Source organism: Sceloporus occidentalis, unplaced genomic scaffold, assembly GCF_023333645.1.
Source record: "Sceloporus occidentalis isolate IW3139 unplaced genomic scaffold, rSceOcc1.0.p SCAF_80, whole genome shotgun sequence".
Taxonomy (NCBI): Eukaryota; Metazoa; Chordata; class Lepidosauria; order Squamata; family Phrynosomatidae; genus Sceloporus; species Sceloporus occidentalis.
The window spans coordinates 2,397,270-2,421,917 of record NW_028317060.1 but is presented as its reverse complement, the minus strand read 5'-3'; positions in this window follow the sequence as shown (position 1 = coordinate 2,421,917).

The window sequence follows — 24,648 nt, the reverse complement described above, 5'->3', positions numbered from 1 at the left end:
TCTTAGGGAGATGTAGTGTCCGGTGTCATTTAGAAAGTGAAGGGTTAATTACTTATCTTTACCTTTTTGGATGGGAACAGTGATTTAGCATAGGTTTCAATCCACAAGTAATACTTGAAGCGTTAACATGGACAAAGGCCCATTGTGGGGCTTATTCACCAGACCTTGAGTTTGCAGGTAGGTTTTAGTGATTTGAATTATAACCAACCTAATAATGCATTATGAAATGCAAGCCCTAGTGACTTTTTACTGCAAAAAGAAATGAGTTAGCCCAGCATAATGCCTGGCTTAATATGTGAGATGGTATCAAAGTAATCTCCACACTTGCATTATGTAAAGCTAATCTGGTCCACCACACAAGAGATAATTATCACAGATTGACCTTCAACTGGAATGCTCCTATACACCTACATATTCAGTTTAGTGAATAAACCTGTTATCTAAAAATGTTTATGCCATTGTACAAGATGATGTATTAAATTATTTAATTAAAAAAAATACAATTATTTAACTCTTGGTTCCTTATGTTGGCTACATGTGGTTCCTGTTAATTTCGGAATATTTCTTAATATTTGGTACAACCACCATTTGCTTTCTGCAGAATTTCACAATCCACATTATTCCAGCACTCCCTTAGAGCCTCACAGATTGTCTAGAGAGGCCACAGTGTGTTTCACCTTTTCAAATGTTCCCAAATACTGTACGTTCAGTGGAGGTTTTCAGTCTCCTCTGTGAAATGTCTGTATTGTTTGACCCATTGTTAAACATTTACACTTGTTTGTTCGATGAAGAAGTGGTTTAGAGAGCGTGACTTTGCCATAAAGGCAGCACTTTGCCAGTTATCATTTGACTTTGCTTTTGCTTACTGGCGTTGGATGTTGAATTGTGGATGCAGATGCTGTTCTATCACGTAACAATGTTAGCTTGATATTCTGGTCTTCTGATGATGTAGGGTTACTATTGGTTTGCCTAGCCTTGCTTTGGATGAAAGTAAATTGTTATAAGAAAATCTCATCAGTGTGTGTTGTACTGTCCCCTAAGAAGTATTAAACTTAGCTGCAATTTGTTCCTGGGAAAGTTTTTCAGCACTCAGAAGAACGGCTTATCTTCGCATCTGACATGATTACAAAAGGTATTTCAACTGATGTCCTTCTTCAGACGCCCTAACAGGAGCACTAGTAGAAGAATTAGCAGTACCATAGTAATAAATGGAATATCAGACGTTAATCATTAACAGACAAATACAACTCACATGTGTGCTAGAATGTTACCCGTTGAATGAAATATATAGTGTCACAACAGTTTTGGAAATGCATAATGTAGTTTGTGAGCTTAAATATTTACCATATATTTAGTTAATGCACCATTATGCCATGTTGTAAATACTAAACCAGGAAAATGTAGGAAGATCTAAATATTCGCTCCATCAAATTCGCTATGCATTATGAAGGGCCAACCCTGATAAGATTCTTCTGTGAGATGATGCATTATGCAGGGCCAGCTCAGCTCTTTTCTGGAGAAATACATTGGAGTACCTATTCATAATGCAACGCAAATTCTATCACCAAATTCTTACTGAGTTCATTGAAAGTAATCCTCCCTCTGTAATATGTAAGTCTTCAAATTGCTAGTAATACTTTGTCCAATACAATAAAAGGAAAAAAGGTAAGCGAGTGTCATACTGGGAAAAAAATATGCTTGTACACATGCATGTATGATGTTTTAAAGACTATTACAGATAACATGTAGCCTTGTATTCTTTAAAGGCCAGTATAGGGTATTGCCTACTGTAAGAGCATTTATTGCCTATAATAGGATATCTGAAAACTATGCAACGATTGCCTTGGCCATATTAAGGAAATATGAAACAATACATTAATCTTCTTTTTCTCTGTATTTTACAGTGTACATAACAAAATCATAATACAGGGAGCCAGGCCCGGACTGGCCATCTGGTACACCGGGCAAATTCCCGGTGGGCCACTGGCCGTCATTACTTCATACATACCCAATCCGCCTATCCAGAGACAGATAGGGTGCTACAGTTGTCACCAACTGGATATGACCGGCAGCACGCTATGTGACCGTAAACATGTAGAGTGTGACCTCATATCCTCCTGTCAGATGCACTTACATCATTGGCGGCCATCTGGCTTAAAGTTCTAGGGCTGCGTTGTCGTCCCAGTCCGGCCCTGCGAGTGCTGCTAGTAGTATGACAGTATACTCAAAAGAAGTGGGTGCGATAAAAACAAGCATTTATTGTGCTAGATGCTGGGAAAATTACATGGAAAAACTCCCACTTGCATTTCTGAATTCTGAATGAGGATAACTTCACATTGTGGGATTTTCCCTGTTCTTTTCTCTGTTTCAGAAAATTGTATCCAAAATAAACTTTTGATATTCACATAACTCAAATGTAAAATAAGACTATTGAGGCCCACAAGTATGTGGACGTGGTAGCATTTTTGTATTGCCTAAAGATTTTGTCAGTTGGCATTATGAACAGACTGTACTGTTACACAAATGGCATGGCCAGAGTTTGCTTTAGGTCTGATAATCAAGAACCTGTTCATACTTAGACCCCCTATTTTAGTTCTAAAGTGTAGAATATGGGGTTCCTGGCAAGGCCAACTAAAACGGTGAACAGATTGCATGATAAAAATATCAAGAATGACTAAGCAATCCCTCTCTATATAAAAAGCTTGGAGCAGAGAACAGATATAATAGGAATTATAAATACACAAAGGGATTTAACAAAGTACAAAAGGAAGTTTATTTCAAATTTCATAATGTAAAACTATAGGGTCAGAGGCATAGATGTAAGGAAATCTTACTTTACTGAGAGGTTAGTAGTAAGTAAAAAGTAAATGGAAAAGCCCCCCAGCGGACATAGTAGAGGATAATACAATGAAGGAATTTAAACATGCATAGGATAGACATATGGCTATCCAGAATCAAAGAATAGATCTAAGGCTGATTGAAGTTTGAATCTTTTTTGAAACTCCATTTGCCATCTGGATTTTTACCATTTCTAAACACCAGCCATGTGCTCTGACCACTGGACTGCTGTATTGACCTTGCCTATTACCTACCTTGATTCTGGGTTGAATTTTTTGTGGTCCTATGAGAGTGTCCTACATCCTGGTGATGATATTGGTAAGGAAATAAGGATGTTGAAGATAAAAGTAAAAGAATCCTTCTCTTTGTTTCTGTTGTCCAGTGATCACTTGGAAACCAACAATTAAATTACATGCAAATGCTTAGGAACCATAATAAATATACACTATATGGCCATATATATGACTATCACTCCTACATAAGCTTGTTGGACATCCCATTCCAAAACAATGGGCATTAATATAGAGTTGGCTCTTTTACAGCCTCCACTCTTCTGGAAAGGCTTTTCACAAGATTTTGGAGTGTTTGGGAATTTGTGCCTATTCAGCAAAAAGCATATTTGTTAGGTCAGTCACTAATGTTGAATGAGAGCCCGGTTTGCATTCAGTGGTCCAATTCCTCCAAAAGGTGTTCAGTGGGGTTAAGGCCCACGCCACTTCTTCATAAACAAACATGTCTTTATGGACCTTGCTTTGTGCACTGGGGCACAGTCATGCTGGAATAGACAAGGGCCTTCCCTAAACCAGTGCCACTAAGTTAAAAGCATAACATTGTCCAACATGTATTGGTATTGGTATGTATTGGTATTGGTATGTATTGGTATGTAGCATTAACATTTCCATTCATTGTAACTAAGGGGGCTAGTCTAAACCCTGAAAACAGCCTCAGACCCAGACTCCTCAACCAAACTTTACAGTAGACACTATGCATTCTGGTAGGTAGAGATTTCCTGGACACATCTAAACTCAATAATTAGGAGGTTTGTCCACATACATTTGGTCATATATTTGTCCATAGATCCACTTGCACTATTATTTGTTCGCTACCTACTTCAGCTATTGTTTTACCCACTTACATATAATGCTTTACTTACAAAGCACCTTAGTTTGTTTTATTTTGCAATTATTTATTTTCTTATGGCTTGGTGGGATCAGTAGTATGTATAGCTAAGAGCACCAAAGATATACTTTTAAGGTTTTTATGGACTGTTAATATTTCTATATATTATAATATGAAAACTAGATATTATGGATATAGTTTCTGTCAAAATGAAATACACTTTCACAAAAGGATAGTTTTTATATGCCAAGCTGGTTTAATTTTCTAACGCTGCATTAAATAATAATTGGCACATCTGCTTACGTACATATTATAGAGGGACCATCAATTGCAATCAGTTTAATGTATCGCCAAACTATCCTTATTGTTACGGTCAGGTAGACGAGGGATCCAACAATGCAGGTAAGCACAGCTATAGAAAGTCCAGAACACAATCCGAGGTCAGGGCAGGTAGATCTGGTGCAAAAACGGTAAACAGGTCCGGGTTCGTAGGCAGGCGACGCGCCTGGAGCGTGAGCGGGTGCGCGCGCCCGAAGAAGCAGGACCGCAAGCCTCCCGAGTGACTGCGGCAGGACTGGAGGTGGAACCGCCGACGTCAGGGGACCCAGCGTGAGCGGCAGAGGGAAGAGCCGCAGTAGCGTGTTACCCTTCGGCAACTCGCGTGTGGGACGGAGGTGGGGTTGCCGACGCCCGGCGAGCCGGCGTGAGCAGCCGGAGAGGTAGACGCGGCGGCGGCGCGCGTGACACTTATTTCAACTGTATAGCATGTATGATTAGCCAAAGTCTGTAACGATAACTATTGTGATGTATGCATTGCAATGTTTGAATACGTAGGGTATTTAGATTTAGCTGTCTGACACTTAATGCTGTTAAGTTAAGTGAGATCTAATAGAAGTGATTACTCAATCAAACTCTTTCACAGGCTCAAGCCATTCATTCCTCAAACTATTTTTCGTGGCAGACAAGCAGGATGGTTTGTAGGTTAATTCAGACTTTAATACAGAGTAAAAGGATTTAACATGAATAATGATAGCAAATTAAAAAAAAAAAAATTCTAGACAACCTTGTGATCTGTACTCAGTCAGGTAGCTTTAGAAGCCTTTTTATTTGATCATTTTATCAAGATATAGTCATACCTCCTTAGTGTCCTATTTTCCGTGGAACAGTTTTTCCAAACTCCTCTTACTGTCTCACTGCAACACAGACCTAAATCACAGCTCCCATGTGGCTTCACTATCTCACAAGAAAGTATGTGCGCCTGGCCCTTCCCCTGGTCCCTGCCCAAGCCTTCATATAGCACCACCTCTGTCTGTTATAGCCACAACTTCCAAAGAAGGTGTCCCGGTAAATGTTAATATGGAATTTGCCCAAAATATTACATTTTATACACTAAGGGATTAAAGGGACGTCTAATAAGACCAGATGCACAGGCAGAAAGTGCTCCTGCTGATTTAATTTGGAGCACTTTTTTGACAATGGTCAAAAATCCCTATCCAACCCCTTGGCACTCCAATGAGGACACATGCAACAGTTATCAGTGAAGCCCTCAGTTTGGGCCAATAAAAAAAAAAAGACAGAGAAAAAAAAATTGACCATAGCCTCTGGTCATTTGGAATATATACTGGTATATACTCCTGTACACAAGGGGCCCCCACTGTTTGGAAGCTGCATTGCATTTTCCATTGGCAATGATGTGTATAGACTTAAATGGTACCCACTAGAGTGTTTGTGTATATATATATATATTTTATATGTATAGATATATACTTGCACGTGTAAAAAGTGGCCATTTTAATTCAGCAGCCAAAAGTATTCCTTCTGGCTGGCAAATATTACTGTACAAGTACACAGCTGCCTGTAATTCAGCCTTCCAACTTAGTCCCAGCTTGTGCAACACTCTCATGCATATTTTGGGCTTGAAGCCACAACAACTCTCAAAGCTCTCTACTCTGCTCCAGCAAAACTTTCATGTCAGGCAATCATTTACTCTAAATAATTGCATACATGAGCCGGTGTGTATGCAAAAATATTTATAGATTGTTAAAAAATATATTTATTATGTCTGTGCCTGGCATTTTAGTATGTATTCTGCTTAATGTTAATACAGTCAATGGAATTCATTTTTATAGCTGTCAAATAGTTAATTCTAGAAGTTTGTGAGAATATATTAGCCTCTCTTAGGCCCTCATTTCATAGAGTCAGCCTTTCTCTTCATGGAATGTGAATACCTTTTGGCTAGGACAAAAACGGTTCTAAGGGCAAATCTTTACCTTCCAAGTCCCTTATGAATTGCTCTTTATTTCCCTATGCACAGATATCTCCCTGAGTCCTCATTGAGTCTGCAGTTTGTGGGTCTGCCAGAGGAGTGAGGTGCATAAGGCATCCATTGTTTATGTGGCTGGACTTGCACAATATGCCTGCCTCAGATAAAAGCTCTCCTTTCGCTTCATCAAAGCCATGTTTATCTTCTCTGAATCCTTCCTTTCTCTCCTTCATTTCTTCTTTGTTCTCTTTCCCTTATTCATTTTCCATGTATATTCTACACTGGTATTTAGACATGAAGAACAAACTATTACAATAATCCGATAGAGAAATGAGGATTTCATTAAAGGGTAATACCAATAATTTGGAAACACGTAAACATGTTTAATGAGTCTTGTCATTTTGTTAATCTGGCTGGTCAGGAAATTAACTATTAAAGCCTACTTTTCTTGAATTGTTGTTCTTTTGCCAGTGTTATGAAAAGAGTATTTTAATCATGGTCACTAATTATGTATGTCGGTAACATACATATATTCTCTTTGTGTTCACAACAAATATGTAGAGATAATCTATCTCTGTGTTTTACAATATTACAATATTCACAATTGTTCTATTCTATCAACTCAGCATTCAAAATGTTCCATTATTGTATAAATCAACCTTTCTACACACAAAACTAAGGACTTAAAATCTTGATGCTTACTTTCCTCCTCTGTGTATTTTGTCTCTGTTATTTACACTTGTGTGAAACTTATATACTCACTGGCCAGTTTATTAGGTACACCTTGCTAGTACCGGGTTGGACCCCATTTTGCCTTCAGAACTGCCTTCATTCTTGGTGGCATACTTTCTACAAGGTGGTGGAAACATTCCTCAGAGATGTTGGTGCATATGGACATGATGGCATCATACAGTTGCTGCAGATTTGTCAGCTGCACATTCATAATGCGAATATCCCGTTCCACCACATCCCAAAGGTGCTCTATTGGATTGAGATCTGGTGACTGTGGAGGCCATTGGAGTAGAATAAACTCATTGTCATGTTTGAGATGATGTAAGCTTTGTAACATGGTGCATTATCCTGCTGAAAGTAGCGATCAAAAGATGGGTGCAATGTGGTCATAAAGGGATGGACATGGTCAGCAACAATACTCAGGTAGGTCGCGTTTAAACGATGCGCAACTGGTACTAAGGGCCCAAAATGTTCCAAGAAAAGGTCCCCCACACCATGACACCACTTGTTTACGCCAAAGTCTGACCCTGCCTTCTGAATGTTACAGCTGGAATCGAGACTCATCAGACCAGGCAACATTCTTCCAGTCTTCCAGAATGCTCATTAAGGTAAAAAAAGAACCATAGAGTAACAGCTAAAGACATGAAGGAATCATTGGAAATGGTTAACATCTCTGTTCATTAGGCAACCATATACAAAACACGGAGTCCATGGTAGGACACCACAGAGGAAGATGCTGCTCTTTAATTTAACATAGCTTTTTGCCGAACAACACCTTGACACTCCACAACGCTACTGGAAAAATGTTTTATGGACTGATGAAACTAAGGTTGAATTGTTCAGGAAAAACACACAGCATTGAGTATGGTGTAAAAAGTGCAGTGCGTACTTACATGAAAATATTATCCCAATGGTGTAGTGAAATGAGCATCTTGATTTAGGGCTGCTTTGCTGACTCAGAGCCTGGACAGTTTGTCATCAACTTTCTCAACGTATCATACAGGATAATGTCAGGATGGCTGTCCGAAAACTGAAGCTTAGTAGAGGATAGGTGATGCAGAGGGACAATTACCCTAAACATCAAAGTAAATCTACTACAGAATGGCTTTAAGTAAGAGCCCAGACATTATCCCAAGAGAGCAGTTCACACCAGACATCCTAAGAATATGGCTTAACTTGTGGAGGTCTGATCCGCAACTACTGGAGGCGCTTGTTTGAGGTTATTGCTGCCAAAGGAGGTTCAACTAGTTATTAAAACAAGGGTTCACTTACTTTTTCCACCAGCACAGTGAATGTTTACTGGGGACTAATCCTCCTCCTTAGCAAGCTGAGGATCAGCCTGCGATACCTGTTCCCTACTCAGGATCCGGCAGTTTCTGGCAAACCACATAGTGTCCTTAACACAATTGATTAGGAACCATGTGAGTTCCAGGTAATGGTCAATACAAAGCTGAATGGTAGGAGGGTACTGGGACTTCAATAAGGCCTATGCAAAAGGATGCTGCCAGAACAGATGCAGTGAAGTCTCCTCAGCTATGATGCACTGTGGGCAGTGTCTGAAGTTGCACACCCCCTAGCATTCAAAAATGTCCTTAGCAGGAGGCCACCCTTGCTGACCATCAACTCCAAGTTTATCTCCACAAACTCTCTGCTTGACCCTCTAGAATCTAGTTTCCGTCCACAGCATTCCACTGAGACAACTTAAACAAAAGGTCATTTCTTACTACGTAGTACTTTGACCTCTGTAGCTTTTGACACAGTTGACCACCCCTCTTTCTTCAAACTCTTCATGTCCATAGCATCAGTGACACAGCTCTTTCACTGGATCTTGCTCCTCCGCACCACCTCTATCTATTGGTGGTCCTCAGGGCTCAGTTCTTGGGCCTCTACTCTTCTCCATCTAAACCACTTCACTTGGATAACTCATATCTTCCCTTGGTATCCAAAACCACAAATTAGGCATATGACACCCTAATCTATATCTCCTCTCCCGACTTTTCACCCTCCCTTTTAACCCATGAGGCTGCATTACCTGAAGCTTAACATCTCAAAGACTGACTTACGGTTATCCTGCCATCCCTTCAAAACCTGCCTCCTTTACCTGAAAACCATATTCTAAATCCACCCATTAGTCACACAAGAAGCAACCAAAATATTAATCCATTCCCTTGTGATATCCAGTCTGAATTATTGCAAGTCCCTATTAACTGGTCTCCCCCTCTCCCACCTTTCACAGCTACAATCTGCCCACAGCAATACAGTTAGATTAATGTTTCTCTGTCATCTCTGCTTCACTGTACCAACTGGTCCATAGGCTTCCGATACCCTCCAGAATAAATTAAAACCTCTGATCCTGACCCTCAGTGCCTTAACAACCCTCCCCCCTTTCCTTATCTCTACCCCCCTATATAAAAAAAACCTGTCCTCTAACTGTATCCTCTGTATCTCTCTTCTACCATGATTCCCACGCATTCAGGATTTCACCCATGCTGTATCTTCTCTGGAATTCAAGTTCTTGTTCCGTCAGATTTTCTCTCTCATATGCGACTTTTAAAAGTTCTCTGAAAACACACTTTCTTCAAAAAGCATACAGCCTTTCTTCCTAACAGTCTCTGCCAGCATCCTAATCAAGCCATCTGAATGACCAACAACCTCTACATATCAGCCTGACTCGACCAACTCATCCTCATCCGAGCAGTAGTATCCTACTGTTTCACTTACCCCTTAATTACAGACTAGATTGTAAGAATGCAAGAGAAGCGCCCTCTTCTCTTTTTGTACCGCTTTGTTATGGTTTGTAATTTAAATTATTCTACTGTTACTGTTGCAACAGCACTACATGCTATGTCCTTTTGTTTATTGGTCAGCCTGCTCAATGCCACATTAGTCTAAACCATCTCTGGTGTGACATCAGGGAAATCTGCTCCATTGTGTCCTTGGCTCTTTTGAGCGTGTAGATCACCTTAAGGGGCCACAAGTCCGATTTGTTTGTGCATAACTGTGCTCTTTACTCTTTTTACTTTGGAGCCCTTATGAAGTAGAAAACTTAACTGGTGATAGCTCAACTGACTGTAGCCAACGGGAGCCACATACTAAAGCTAGTCTAGTTGCGCAGAACCAGAACTTTCCCCTCGTGATAGGCTCCATAGTCCAATCTTTTATTGTTCACTCTGGCTTCCTAACTTTTCAGGGATGCGCCATCTCTGCCAAACCAGACAGGATCTTGAGGAAGTCTGTAGCAATAATGGAAGCCAGTAGGTCCGAAGATAGATCTCAATTTTTATAACCCCTACAGTTCCAGCTATAAGGGAGATATGTGGTAGGCAATGTAGATCAAAGATCTTATGTAGTAGTTTGGGGTTAATGCGGAAACAATTGGGGGTGTATTTTTTTACATTTCTTTACCACTATGTCATGCAATGGAATAAAATAGGTTTCCCTAGGTAAAGTGTAAGCTGTCTATAAGCTTGTCACCTACATATAACTTTTGCAAAACAATGACAATTAGCTAATTGTCCCACAGGGAAAAATGCATCCCGCACCCTTATTACTTAAAGGGTTAATCATTAGAATCATACCTGCAGGGGAGAACTGGCACCAGGGGGGCATGTCACGTCACATAAAGAACACACTCACGCTTACACTCATAACTCAATCTAACATGTACACACACACACACACTAATTTGTGTGGAGCCCAAGTCTGTCTTTAGAGCGTTATATGACCCCCCTGATTCCACCTCGGGCAAGTAGACTGGCCCAAGTTGTCCTCTGGCTGTCCCTTAAGCCTGGTTTGGGGGCCAGGCAGAAGTCGAGCATGTTGTACTGTTGAAAACTCTTTCATGGGTTTTTATTTATAAAAAATTTTTGATGTATAAATTACATAATGTAATATGACTGCAACTTATCTTAAATTTGATTTCTGTATACAATATATATATATATATACTGTAATACCGGCTGGCTCTGTCTTGTATTTCTATGGATACCAGGGGCAATCAATGCCCACAGATCTTGCTTCTCTAACGAAGGGTATTTTATTTCCATTGAACCGGATAATTTGAGCATTTTTAGTTGGGTAAAAAAAGTAAATGAACACAGAAAAAGCTTCGTCCTCATTTCAGCTATGATTCATATATCAGGTCAGATTTTGTTTATAATATCACCACTTATTTGTTCAGACATTTGAAGCATACAAGTATACTGTCTAATCTAGAAGACCCCTGTTTGTACAAAAAAGGGGACAGCACCATAATTTTACATTTGCACTGTAAATTATATATAGGGTTTCAGTACAAAGGGGGTATTTGCATACATCCCAAGTGTCCCTTTTTTTAGGATAGACAGTCCTTCTTTGGGATCCAAATCCCTCTGTACCTTTTTTGTCCCCTCTTTTCTGGGAGCTCAGAATGTTTGCTTGGTATGCCTGTATCCCAGTGTTCTTCAGCTACATTAATATTTATAGAAACAGCAAAAAATGGGTTTATAAATTAAATTGTATAAACACATTTTTATTCTCTGAAACACCTTACTCAACTAAATAATAGCTGTCAATAGGTCCCTAAACCAAATAAATTAGGTATTGGTAAAAACCCTGCGCCTTCCTGCCGTGCATCTAATCACACCATAAAACATGTGTCTCTTTGGCAATTTGAAATGTCAGGCAATATGGTATTGGGTAGTAGGTATCAGGTGTCTCACCTTGCAAAAGGCCATCATCCTATTTAAAGGGGAACTGGGGTTTTTTTTAGTACAGCTATGTAGTCAGTAGGATACCTAGTAATGTGTGCTTAGGTGTTACCAGACATTTTGCATAGGTGTCCCTAGTTTAGGTTTTGCTCCATGTGGACAGGATGCTTTCCATTGTCACCTCTCCCAGCCAGACCACAGACCAGCACTATCCTTGCCTGGTGTGATAAGTCTCGATTCCAGCTGCGACAGTCAGATAGGAGGGTCAGACTTTGGCATAAACAACATGAAAGCATGGATCCAACCTGCCTTGTATCAACGGTTCAGGCTGGTGGTGGTGTAATGGTGTGGGGACATTTTCTTGGCACACTTTGAGCCCCCTAGTACCAATTAAACATTGTTTAAATGCGACAGCCTACCTGAGTATTATGCCGACAAAATCTGCAACAACTGCGTGATGCCATCATGTCCATATGGACCAAAATCTCTGAGGAATGTTTCCAGCACCTTGTAAAAAGTATGCCAAGAAAAATTAAGCCAGTTCTGAAGGCAAAAGGAGGTCCATCCCAGTAGTAGCAAGGTGTACCTAATAAAGTGGCCATTGAGTGTAATTATATATAAATATAAATTAATACAAAAATAAAGTAGTCAGCTCAGTGATGTCACCATGATATCACTGACATCAATAAAATATAAGAAATATCACAAAAGAGATATTGCAACCGAGCAAACAATAAATTAAATCTGAAAAATACAAAAACATCATTTTAACCCCTTCGTAACAATGGCTGATGTTATTTTTGTACCCTTTGGGTCAATGGCTGTTTTATCATTTCTGCGGTGCTCGTGTTTTGCTGTAATTTTCTTTTCTCTCATTTACTGAACCCACACAAGTTATATATTGTTTTTCCCCAACAACAAAAGCCCAGGGCTTTCTTTAGATACCATTATTTTGATCACATGATCTCGCACACATTTTACTACCAGCCTTTGTCAAAGTTTGCAGTAGTATTTTTTGTGTGTTTTTTTCCACACACATTTTACTTTAGGTATAAGTTTACAGCTCCTGGTATATGTCAGTGTCAAACACCACCCTAAAATGTGTCCAGCAACATCTCCTGAGTACAGTGATACCACCCATGCATAGTTGATTTGGGGGCCAAAGGGCTGCATTTGGGAGGTGCATACATGGACATTTGGTGATCCTGCTTGTGATTTAACCATTTCCTCCAGCCTTTGTCAAAGTTTGTTCCCCCACATACATTTACTTTAGGTTAGAATATATAGTTCCTGGTATATGTCACCGCCAAACAATATTTTTGAGAAATTGCCAACCCAGGGTATTTTAAATGCTGGTATTTTAACTCTTTTCATAGCAGGATTTATGAAAAGATAGCGACCAATTTTAGGACTTGCTTATAAAAATTTATTCTTTTATTTTTTTACATTTTTGGACATATTTTCTTTAAACTGGATGGTGTCTCTTATCATGTCATGGAGATATCACTGGGGTCTTTTTTATTTTTACATTTCTTTGACATTTTTTTTTAAAAACTATTTCTAAGCTTATTTCACTGATCACATAGTGATTAGTGAAGTGGACTCCATTGACCTGCATGGTTGGCTGCAGTACTTGCAAAGTCTGGAAAGACCCTATGGGAACTCTTATTTGTAAAGGAACACTGCCTTGTTAGAGGCAGCATGTTTCTAAAAGGGTGGTGTTTGAAACGCTCCTAGGACTTTTTTTGTGTCGCTGAATGCCTCTATATAGAGGGACTTCAGCAAAACTCGCTAAGCTTAGGTACTTTTTTTATCCGCCAGGTGCCGCCATAATTGACTATTATGGTGACTACCACTCCTGCTAGGAGCAATCGTACTGGGCCCCTGCATTTATTTTTGGTGTCGAGTCGAGGCATTGCAGCAACACCAGCTGAGAGAAGAAAGCAATCGTTAATTGCTTTCTACGCTTGTTTAACCCAATGACATGCCAGACACGTCAATTGTCGCTAAGCAGATGCATTTTCGTGACTAGCCTGGCACACTAGTTGTCATCAAGGGGTTTAAAAATGCCCCGGCATCATATTGCCCTAGCTCTAAAAGTAAAAAAATATATATAAAAAATATGCACTACTCCAAATTCCTTAAGCCAGTAGTATTAAAAAAATGTACACTATAGGGTAATATCTAAGGGATGATCTGGCCCTCTAAGCATAAAAAAACATTTGTTTGTAGTTCCTAGCATTGGAAGTCCCTTTTTCTGCCTACAGAAACTACAGAAAGTGGATGTCAAAGCCATCTGTCTTTTAAGAAATAATGTCAGTTTTGAAAGTTTTTGAGCTAGATATAAGATGTTTACCCTCACCTGTTCTTTCTGTATGTCATTATATACTAGTTGTCCTAGCTACTCTTTGTACAGCGCTGTGGAATCTGATGTCACTATATAAAACAATAAAAAAATAACAGTTCATATAACAGAGATGGACCAAGCTTAACACATTTGGAAAAATATTTCATTTTTGTGTTCAGTGATTAAAAATCTACTTTCGGTTAAATGTGGAAATGAGGCATTTCACACCATTTCGTATCACTTAGACACTGAAATGGTCTGTATTAAATTATTTTGAAGCAAGCATAGGCAGTCTCGGGTATAAGTGTCCAAGAATATTAATTCCCAATAGCAGTTCAACTCTAGATACATCTGGAAATTCTACAAGTAATGAGCCCCCCCTTGTGGAAATAAGACAATACTGCACAAACAAGAGAAAGACGAGCAAACGTGGTGTAGTAACATTAACATTTTTGTGTCAAAGAATTAGCAATTACACATGCACTGGATAGGCATAGTGCTATCCTAAATTTAGGGTGAGACCAAGGACTGATTAAAGCTATTATTCAGTGAAATGTTTGACTTCCTTAATAACATTATTATATATATATATATATATATATATATATATATATATATAAATATATATAATTTCGCTTAAACTGGTTAAAGTAAAAATCCTGATTACCTTGGATATATACCTGGATTTGCACAATTTCTGGAAAATAACTGGATATCTTGGAAGCAGATAAAAATCCACTATGAAAAAGCCTTACTGACTACTGTTCTTAAAGAACAGAGAAAATTAGATGTTCCCTCATATCTGGAGATTAAGTTGCTGTCAAAGAGCTGTTGTTGCATGAAGCCTTTAAGTCTGCCTATAAAGTGAAGCATGCTAAGTTTCTCCGTTTCCCAATTTATTGGTATGTTTTCATGTTATATGGACATGTTTGGAGTGCGGTCCACCTCAATGTTGCATGAAGAGCAGATGTTTTACAATGGCAGATTATTACACACACACACACAGAAACATCTCATCTCACCAACCTAAGTACACATGAAGAAGGGCAAACCTCAGTGGATCTCTCCTATAAAAAGGGCTGGTTAGTACGGAATAATGCATGATATATTCCAGATTGCCTCTCATTTTGGTGAATGAACCACAAGCAGCAAAACACTTACAGTGACTTCACAACATTGTTGCGCTTACCAGCACCTGTTTTGTTTAGTATTTCTATTTCTATCTTCATGCACTGGCTAGGCATACGGGGCAGGCGTTGGTTTGTTCAGGCCCATGTGTGGAAAATGCTTCCATCTGTTTCAATCATAGTGCTTTCCTCCTACTGATTGGCTGTTTCTACCTCAAGTGCTTTTCCCCCTATTTTGTTTTGGAAGACTATGTATTAAAGTACTTCCAGAAAACGTTATCTGCTTCTTTAATAGTGCCGTCAGGGACACTAAACCGTGGCCGAGAATCAGCCTGAAATTTGGAGAGTCTTGGAGAGTTCCCTCCTTAGGTTCAGGTGGTTCCTAGCTGACCACAAAACATCCCTTATACCACACATTAGCAGCCAGGTCACAATGGCACCCTCCATAAGAGTTTCTCTGAACTGAATGGCCATCCATGTCATGGTGTCTATCTGTGAGCATGGTCAAGACCACATTACTTCTGTCTCTGCTGAGTCATAGATTCTAACAAGCTTAATATTCACCCTAGGGGGGGGATAAATCCAAATTAACTCTCTCCATTTGATGTTCCCTCATTTAATTTTTATTTTTTTTAACACCCAGGTAAACCAGGGTGTAGTCCAATTGTAAGGTATAGGTATGTCCCATTCCAGCCTCCTACAGAGAAGTAGCAAGAGTATATCTCTGTACCAGTCTTAGAAAGGTCCTTCTACATCACTGTACATTTTACTGTCCTAGTGATGGTTTGAACTACTGTAGCCAACAGAGGCTGCATACTGCATCTTGTTGAGCAGAACTAAAACTTTCTCCTCAAACTCTTCTGGGAAGGCTTTCCACAAGATTTTGAAGTGTGTCTGTGGGGAATTTGTGCCCATTCAGGCAAAAGAGCATTTGTCAGCTCAGGCACTGTTAGACATGAAAGCCTGGCTCACAGTTATGGAGTTACAATTCTTCCAAAAGATGTTTAATAGGGTTAAGGACAGAGCTCTGTACACAGTCACGCTGGAAGAGTAAAGTGCCTTCTCCAAACCGGTACCACAAAGTTAGAAGCACACAATTATCTAAAATGTCACAATACACTATAGCATTACGTTAACATGGCACTAAAGGGCCTAGCTGTTACTTCTGCTTCACAATAACACAATGGACCACTTAGGAAAAATTGCAAAAGTGCCAATAAAATTTTTTATATATATATATATATATATATATATATATATATATATATATATATACACACACATACACACAGATACATATATATATTGTGACAGTGTAAACCCCCAGGGAGATGCTTAGTGTGGCATTTGGGTACAGGTGCTATCCAGATCATAAATATGGGTCCCTGGGGGTGGAGCAATTGGAGAGCAGGGTGGGCCAATGCTCAGTTTCCCCATGCTGTGGAAATTCCATGCCCGGTTTTCCAGGAGGCAAAAAATCTGCAGGATCCGGTCCGGGATTCCTATGGGGCCGGCGTCAGGCACAGGTGCTGGACATTAAAAACCCCTGGAGCTTGATACTCAGGGAGACTGTTGGGGGAAGAGGAAGTTCCCTGTGCTCCTAGGGCAAGGAGAGGCCCTGAAGAAGACAATCCCTGAGCCAAGTGAGGATACCTGCCTGGACATTTTGTGTGCTGTCTGGGGGAGGTTTTCCAGAGCCTGGCGTAGCTGGATCTGGCTGGGAGGTTTGAGGTAGTGGGTGATTAGGCTGGTCAGTCTGGACCAGCATAGTTCAGTTAGAGAGGGCTCCAATTGGGAGCTAGGTTTTCTTTTTATGATTTGGTGTTTGGGGTTTCAGCAATTAAAAATAAAGATCTGTTTTGTTACAAGCTGGTGTTTCCAAGACTGATTGCCCTAGAGGACTGTGCTTAGGGACCCCTAAAAGTGTGTATATGTATATAAAATCTTTATTGCACTAGAAATTCACTCATGGCATCCTGCAGACAAAAAAATATCATGCAAGATAAAAAGGTAACAATTGTGCCTTGTTTCACTTTTTCTGGTGGTGCTGGGGCTTTTTGTCATGTAAAAAAAAAACAAAAAAAAAAAAACACATTTGTACTACGGTTACATACTAAACAGGTGCAGCCCAAGGAGCCTTAAAAAAAACCCCTCTGTACTTTTTTCAAACACATTACTATTAGATTTAGCATCAGCTGTTTCCATGGCTGCTGCAATAATGTGTGGGTGTTCATTTTAATTTCCCTGGAAGGCCAAGATTTACATGACCAAACAAGACAATATTGAATTGACCCACTGGCAGAGCAATGGAGGATATGATAATTCCTGCAGCAGCAATTGAATTCCTTGACAACAACAAATATATATTTCAGTGTGTTTATTACTACAGTACAAAAGGTTAATTCTTGTTTCTCTTACGTATTCAACTTCAAGATTGGCCAGACTGCCAGAGATTGTGGTCCTTAACCTATAAACTATATAGATTAGCTCATTTGTATCATACAGGCACTATTAATTTATAGTGTTTGAATATGGACGTTATTCACAACACGTCTCTGCTATAGGTTAGAAATGTTGTTATCTATAAAACGGATGGTGAAATAGTATGTTTATGTACTGGTAAAAAGCAAGCCTGGAATGGCCTTCTGGGGGCAACGTCCCACACCAACCCAATTCGAGGCTCGAGTCATACCGGGGTTCATTACATCGTCCTGGCACTTTAAGGTCAGCGGCCTCCAAATAACGTATGTGCAGCACATTGCTGGATACATGCAGGCGGGCTGCTGTGCAAGTATTAAAACGTAAGGTGAGCCAGCAGCTGGACCGTATGTCATTTGGTGGCTGCTGGCCTTGAAGTGCCAGGGTGGTTAAGCAATTTAGTAATTCCCAGTCCCAGTAAAGACTATCCATGCTTGCCCACAGAATTGGTTTACAGACAGCAATTCAAACATATTGGGGGTTACGTAGAAACAAAATGACGTAGAGAACCAAGATCAAAGAATGCAACCATATTTCAATTCAGTTACTCAATAAATGCAATCTTCTATCAAATTTGCTATTTCCAAAACTTTATCTACACCATTTTCTAGCGGATTGCTATATTGTACCGTCTCTTCAAGAGTATTTTTGTTTTCCCTCTGTGCAGCATCACCTTTTAAGTCTAAGATATACCAGATGACATGAAAAACATAAATAATGTGGGCTATGGTACCTTTATTCACTGGAAATGAAACAAAGACACAAAACATACCAGATCAAAATATGTATATTTAAAAATCATATTTATAAAATTACAGTACATAGACAAAAATAGCTTTACTGTTAATAAAAATAACTTACAACAAAATTCAGAAAATCATAAAAAGGACACCGCAACAAAGGAAAAAACAGGATCTGCTCTGTGTGTATATTTTATTATTACTTAAATACTATATTTGACATGAGCAGATGGATTTCAAAGTAGTCTGCTGTATTTCTGTAAAACAGGAAAGCCCATGCTGTGTATTACAGGATGTAAAAAGCAAAAGTATTCTTACTTTTTAAGGAGCTGGTTCCTCAACTGTAGGGAGGCTGTCTACCTAAGATAATTCTACACAGCTATAAGTACGGACATACATAGGTTTACATTTTTACAGCAAATTTGAGGCATCTCTTTCCAGTGGGGGCCTCCGCAATGTATTGTTGGAGAAGATTTTTCTTCAAAAAGAAAAATTGTTTGTGCCACAGAGTTCCTGTAATGACAATCTTAACTCGCAATATACTGGAGGCTTCTTATCAAGTCTTTATAGACATAATATAGTCTGTCCTTCAAAACACATCAGAAGCACAGGAATGGTGGATCTTTCCCCCGCTTGAAGATGAGGCACCTTGGCTGATCTCTCCTAACCAGGCAACTTCTATTTTCTACATAAAGGTGGTGGTTGTCATGAAGCGAGGATAAAAAAGAGCCTTGAAACTTCCTAACGTCCAGAAACATTGTAATATTTACACACTTATCCATCTGATTTGAGAAACTAGTTGGTGGAACCCTTGTATCTTTATATAGTAGAGGGAATAATATTAAATATTACAATCTAAGCTGGATTCCTCTGATGAAATGTATGGATCTAAATGAAAAACGAGTATAAATCCAGTCATGGCTCTTACTTGCGTAACGCACTTAATTTAAGAGGAAATTCATACTAGTGTGCATATACAGTATGAATTATGGTATTGTAAGTGGCAAATCTTTGTTCCACAGTTAAATTTATATGCAGAGCACCGCTTTAGTGTACTTTACAGACCTACGAAGGCTCTTTATCGTTTGCAACAGGATGTATTCTGAATGAACAAGCCTCCCTCCGCCGCTGTAAATGAGAACTAACCAACAAAGCTCAATGCAGTCGCATGGGCCAACCATACCCAGTGGGTGAAGACTAAATGTCTTCATAGAAATTGATCTGACTCCCATGAAATCCAATTTTTACAGAGTGAGTACAGAAAGAATACAGAAACAACTCCGGTCATAAAATGATTTACTATTCTGTATTTCTGTCCAAGTGTCCAGATGTTAGCTACCCTCTCCTGTGTGTAGATACCCGGAAGCAGCAGACTCCAGGCATTTAAAAGGTCAGCGTTAATGTCAAAGTTACTAAAACTTTGATTCCATTAGATATAGATATTAGATACATAAACTGTATACAAAGTGTACTGGCGTAATCATAGAATTTTCCTTTTGTAAGGAACAACCTCCTTTCCCCAGTTTACATTTTGCCTGGTCCTGATGAAATCCTACAGTTAACTACGCTACCTACGCACCTATGGAAAAGCATGCAGATTAAAACACCGATATTCCTCCTATTTTGTTGGCAGCGTTAGAAGGGAAGGAAGTAACCTTAGGACAGTAAGCATGTTGATATACAGTAATGTTTATGTTCATATATATATATATATATATATATATATATATATATGTTCATATACATATTAAGGTTTTTCCATCATGATGAGTGAATGGAAGAGGAATGTAAAAGCAATGTCAGTCTACAGCTGGGTCAAATGTCACTTACAATGGAGGTGACAAATGGATGACTTGTGACTGGATGAGAACTACACAGGAATCTTTAGGGTCAGCTAATGATCCATGACACTCTTATTGTATTGGAATACAACACGGAATCTACGGCACAGAACTGAGATCTTGTACTGTGTGTGATTCTATGGAACTGGAAGTACTTATGGAGGAATAAAGTCTTTGGAAACAAAAAGCCATCTTCTCTATCTCACATGGCAACATAATGGACATTATTGACTGTACTACACTGCCCGAAACACCCCCCCCCCCCCCCCATTTCTCTTAAACTGAACAAACTAATCTAATTTGTCATAAAGGCTTTTATGTCAGAAAACTAATAAAAAATAATGTGACACATACAGGAACCAAAGTACACTCCGCCGAATGGATTCAGAAAGTAACTGTTTCTGCGTCTCAACTTTAGTACCCTGTGCCTGTCAAGGAAGGCAAGTGTGCAATGTCATTAAATGTGGTTTACAGCAGAATGAACCATGGATGACCAGTTTAGATTGAAATCAGAAACAGGATAGATAAAATCCCCCGATGAGATGTCGCGGCTCTGATGTTGGATGAGTGGATAAAGGATGTTTAAACTCCTTGATCCCCTCGTGTAATGAAACAATAAGGTGCTTTAAATAATGTAATATGCAATCTGTCCTAGTAACAGCAAGTCAAACACAAATAATAAAAAAACTCTAGTAGTGTTAAACCACATGCAATTGATGCGAGACAGATGACTAATCAAAAGATTATACTGAATTATTGCGGCAAAAGATACAGTAGAAAAAATATATTTATACATGTGTGCATTATAAAGGGCTCACGTGTGCATTTCTTTTGCAACAATGTCAAATAGTTCTGATAAAAAAAAAAAAAAAATTAAAAAAAAAACCCAGAAGACGCGAATACAGGATAATCCCTTATTACAGTACTGAGCTGGAAAATCCAGCGTCTTAGATATATTTTTTTTGTTTTTAATTATCTGCATGCCAGTTACTGTATAGGTGATCAATGATCCCATACAATTAATAGTCATAGGCATATTAAAAAAGAAGCAGTGGGTCAAACTGTACTTTTGTAAATTGCCAGGCAAATGTGCCCCTGTTTGAACTTCTCAATAGATTCTACGCTATTACTTATTTGTAAAGGCAGGTGTTCCAAAAGTTTTTTTTTGTTTTTTTACAGAAGCCATTGACAGCTGAACTGTCAATGTACCGTATTTGCTCGATTATAAGACAAGGTTTTTTCCAGAGCAAATGCTCTGAAAAATACCCCTCGTCTTATAATCAGGGTCCGTCTTATAATCAGACCTCAAATAGGTCTGATTATGAGACTAAGATCCAGATCCCCCGCAGCGATGCAGGGGGACCTGGATCCTCCTGTGTTAACCCCCCCCCCCCAACTTACCGGTGCTTCTGAGTCCCCCGGTGCTTAGTCCCGGGCTGCATGTAGAGCTCTACACGCTTACCGGACTAAGCACTGGGGACCCAGATGCAGGGGGACCTGGATCCTCCTGTGTTATGCCCCCCCCAACTTACCGGTGCTTCTGAGTCCCCCGGTGCTTAGTCCGTGCTGCGTGTAGAGCTCTACACGATACAATCGCCTAGAGCTCTACACGATACAATCGCCTAGAGCTCTACACGATACAATCGCCTAGAGCTCTACACGATACAATCGCCTAGAGCTCTACACGATACAATCGCCTAGAGCTCTACACGATACAATCGCCTAGAGCTCTACCCGATACAATCGCCTAGAGCTCTACCCCGATACAATCGCCTAGAGCTCTACACGATACAATCGCCTAGAGCTCTACACACGATAGAATCGCCTAGAGCTCTACACGATAGAATCGCGTAGAGCTCTACACGCTGCCCGGACTAAGCACTGGGTACTCAGAAGCACCGGTAAATTGGAGGGGGGGGCATAACACAGGAGGATGTAGGGACCTGGATCCTCCTGTGTTATGCCCCCCCCCCCCTCCAACTTACCAGTGCTTCTGAGTCCCTGGTGCTTAGTCCGGGCAGCGTCTAGAGCTCTACGCGATTCGCGTGGAGTTCTACATGCTGCCCGGACTAAGCATCGGGGGCTCAGATGCAGGGGACCTGGATCCTCCTGTGTTATGCGCCCCCCCCCCCCAACTCAGAAGCACCGGTAAGGTTTGGAGGAGGGAGGGGGAGTGTTAAATGGGGGGGTGTAAGGCATTTCTGGGAGTGCCCTGTGAAATGCCTTTTAACCCCTTTAATGCCACTCTGCCCTCCTGAAATGCCTTTTACCTCCCTATATGCCACTCTGCCCCATAATATGCCTTTTAAACCCCTAAATGCCAGAGTGGCATATAGGGGTATAAGGTATTTCTGGAGGCAGAGTGGCACACAGGGGGTCAAAAGGCATATCATGGGGCACAGTGGCATATAGAGGGTTAAAAGGCGCATCATGGGGCACAGTGGCATTTAGAGGGTTAAAAGGCATTTCATGGGGCACAGTGGCATATATGGGGTATAAGGCATTTCTGGGGGCAGAGTGGCAAGCCTGGGGGCAGATGTGCATAACTGGGGGGGCAAGTTGAGAAAAAGAAAAAGGAAATAAACAAAATTCTTCTCAATCATAGCTTTTATTAACAAACAATTGTTCACAGTTTACATGAACTAACATTTACTGGTAAAACTTTTTTCCTACAGGGTCGTCTTATATTCAGGCTTTTTTTTTCCATAAGTTAATATTCAGATTTTGGGGGGTCGTCTTATAATCGAGCAAATACGGTAATACTGTAGAGCACTTGGCTTCAACATATCCTTCCTTTAAAATGTGTCACATATATTAGTTGTAGGAGAGTATCCAACTGTGTGATAAATACGCATCTATGCACTATGGACTCATTTAACGGAAAGCATTTCATATAGAATCAAGGGGAAAACAAATCTAAAACTTGGCACAGTGAACAGAATGGGCCTAAAAGAAAGTTAATTCTCTACGAAAGTTCAATATCTTTTAAAAAGCAGTTCTAATTATTTTTTCAAGATTTAGATGCACCGGTCCAACCCTACTTCATGGTAGACAATTTCCTCTTGAAATATTAAGAGCTGGTTTCCACCGATCATACGGACTAAGTACCATGCCAATTTATGGAGGCTTAGTACCCACTGCAGGTTTCAACAGAAGCAGAGTAATCTATTTCTTAAGCTGTATGGTGGCCAATATTGTAATCCCGAATTTAATCTTTTACAGCTGCATACATTATCCTCATGGCTGATTTGGTTACGAGAGGAGTGTGAGGGGAAGCAGAGTTGCTGCATGCAGTGTATGGCTTCCTGTTCTAACCCAGACCTCCAACGCTAATTAACCTCTGGGACTGCCAGAAGTTATCAACAAGCGCTTAAAAGAGACAATGGCCGCTAAGTGGTTTTAATTGTGGTAATTTACCGTTTTGTTTTTTTTTTAACATTTTAAAATAGAATTACTAAAGTAAGTAAACTAAGTAAATGTCCCCTACTCTGAACATGAAACTGCATTACTCTCTACTTCACATGGTAAATACTATGTAGGTGGCATAATTCCTTTCACTATATCAGATAACACTGCAAAAATATTTATCCACCTTGTAGGCGCTTTAAAATAAGCATGTCTTCTTTTAGGAATGCCTGTCGTCCTCCAAATTAAAAGCAGCCAAGAGGAACACGGAAAATGGTCCATGGTCCTCTCTCACTCACTGGTAAAATGATGCTTGTTTCCAGTAACAGTAATGCACAATGTATTTTAACAGTAAACCCCTGTGTTGCTCTTCCCCATGATATGCTGTTCCGAAGAAACAGGTGTGTCCCTTTGTAAAACAGAGGCTATTAACACTTAGAACCATATCAACTATATACTAGAAGTATAAGAGACCAATACAATATATTAAGACAAATCTTCATACATTACAGTCATGAAAAAAGGATTGCCATTAGCAGTTGTAATGTTTGGTTAATGTACAATATATACAATCAGCATCTCCTAGACAAATGTACATTATTATAACCATAAGAGCCACTGGAAAAGGCATAATATTGAAGAAAATAAAAATTATATATAACAAACAAAATATAGTCAAGTATAAATACAATTAACCTGTACTGTTAATAGAAACTGTTCGTTTCAGTTAAAAGCAATGTCAAACAATATATCCCTCAAAATCAATTATATATAGAACCTGTACAGTAAACATTTGGTGGAGGTATAAAGGGTACAGGGGAAAATAAAATGGGAATAGGGAAAATAAATCCCACTTGGTTCACTAACAATGGCATGTGAGCGAACATAGTAGATATGAAAAACAAATATACAATCAGTGCATTATTAAAACAAATTAAAAACAAATAGAAACCCCCTCCCGAAATTAAAAAGAAGAGGCGATTTAAAACTTTCACAGTAGAAAATAAAAAACATGATTTTGATTTTTAGCCTGAGGGAGTTCATATGTCCTGAGGGGGAAATAAGACAAC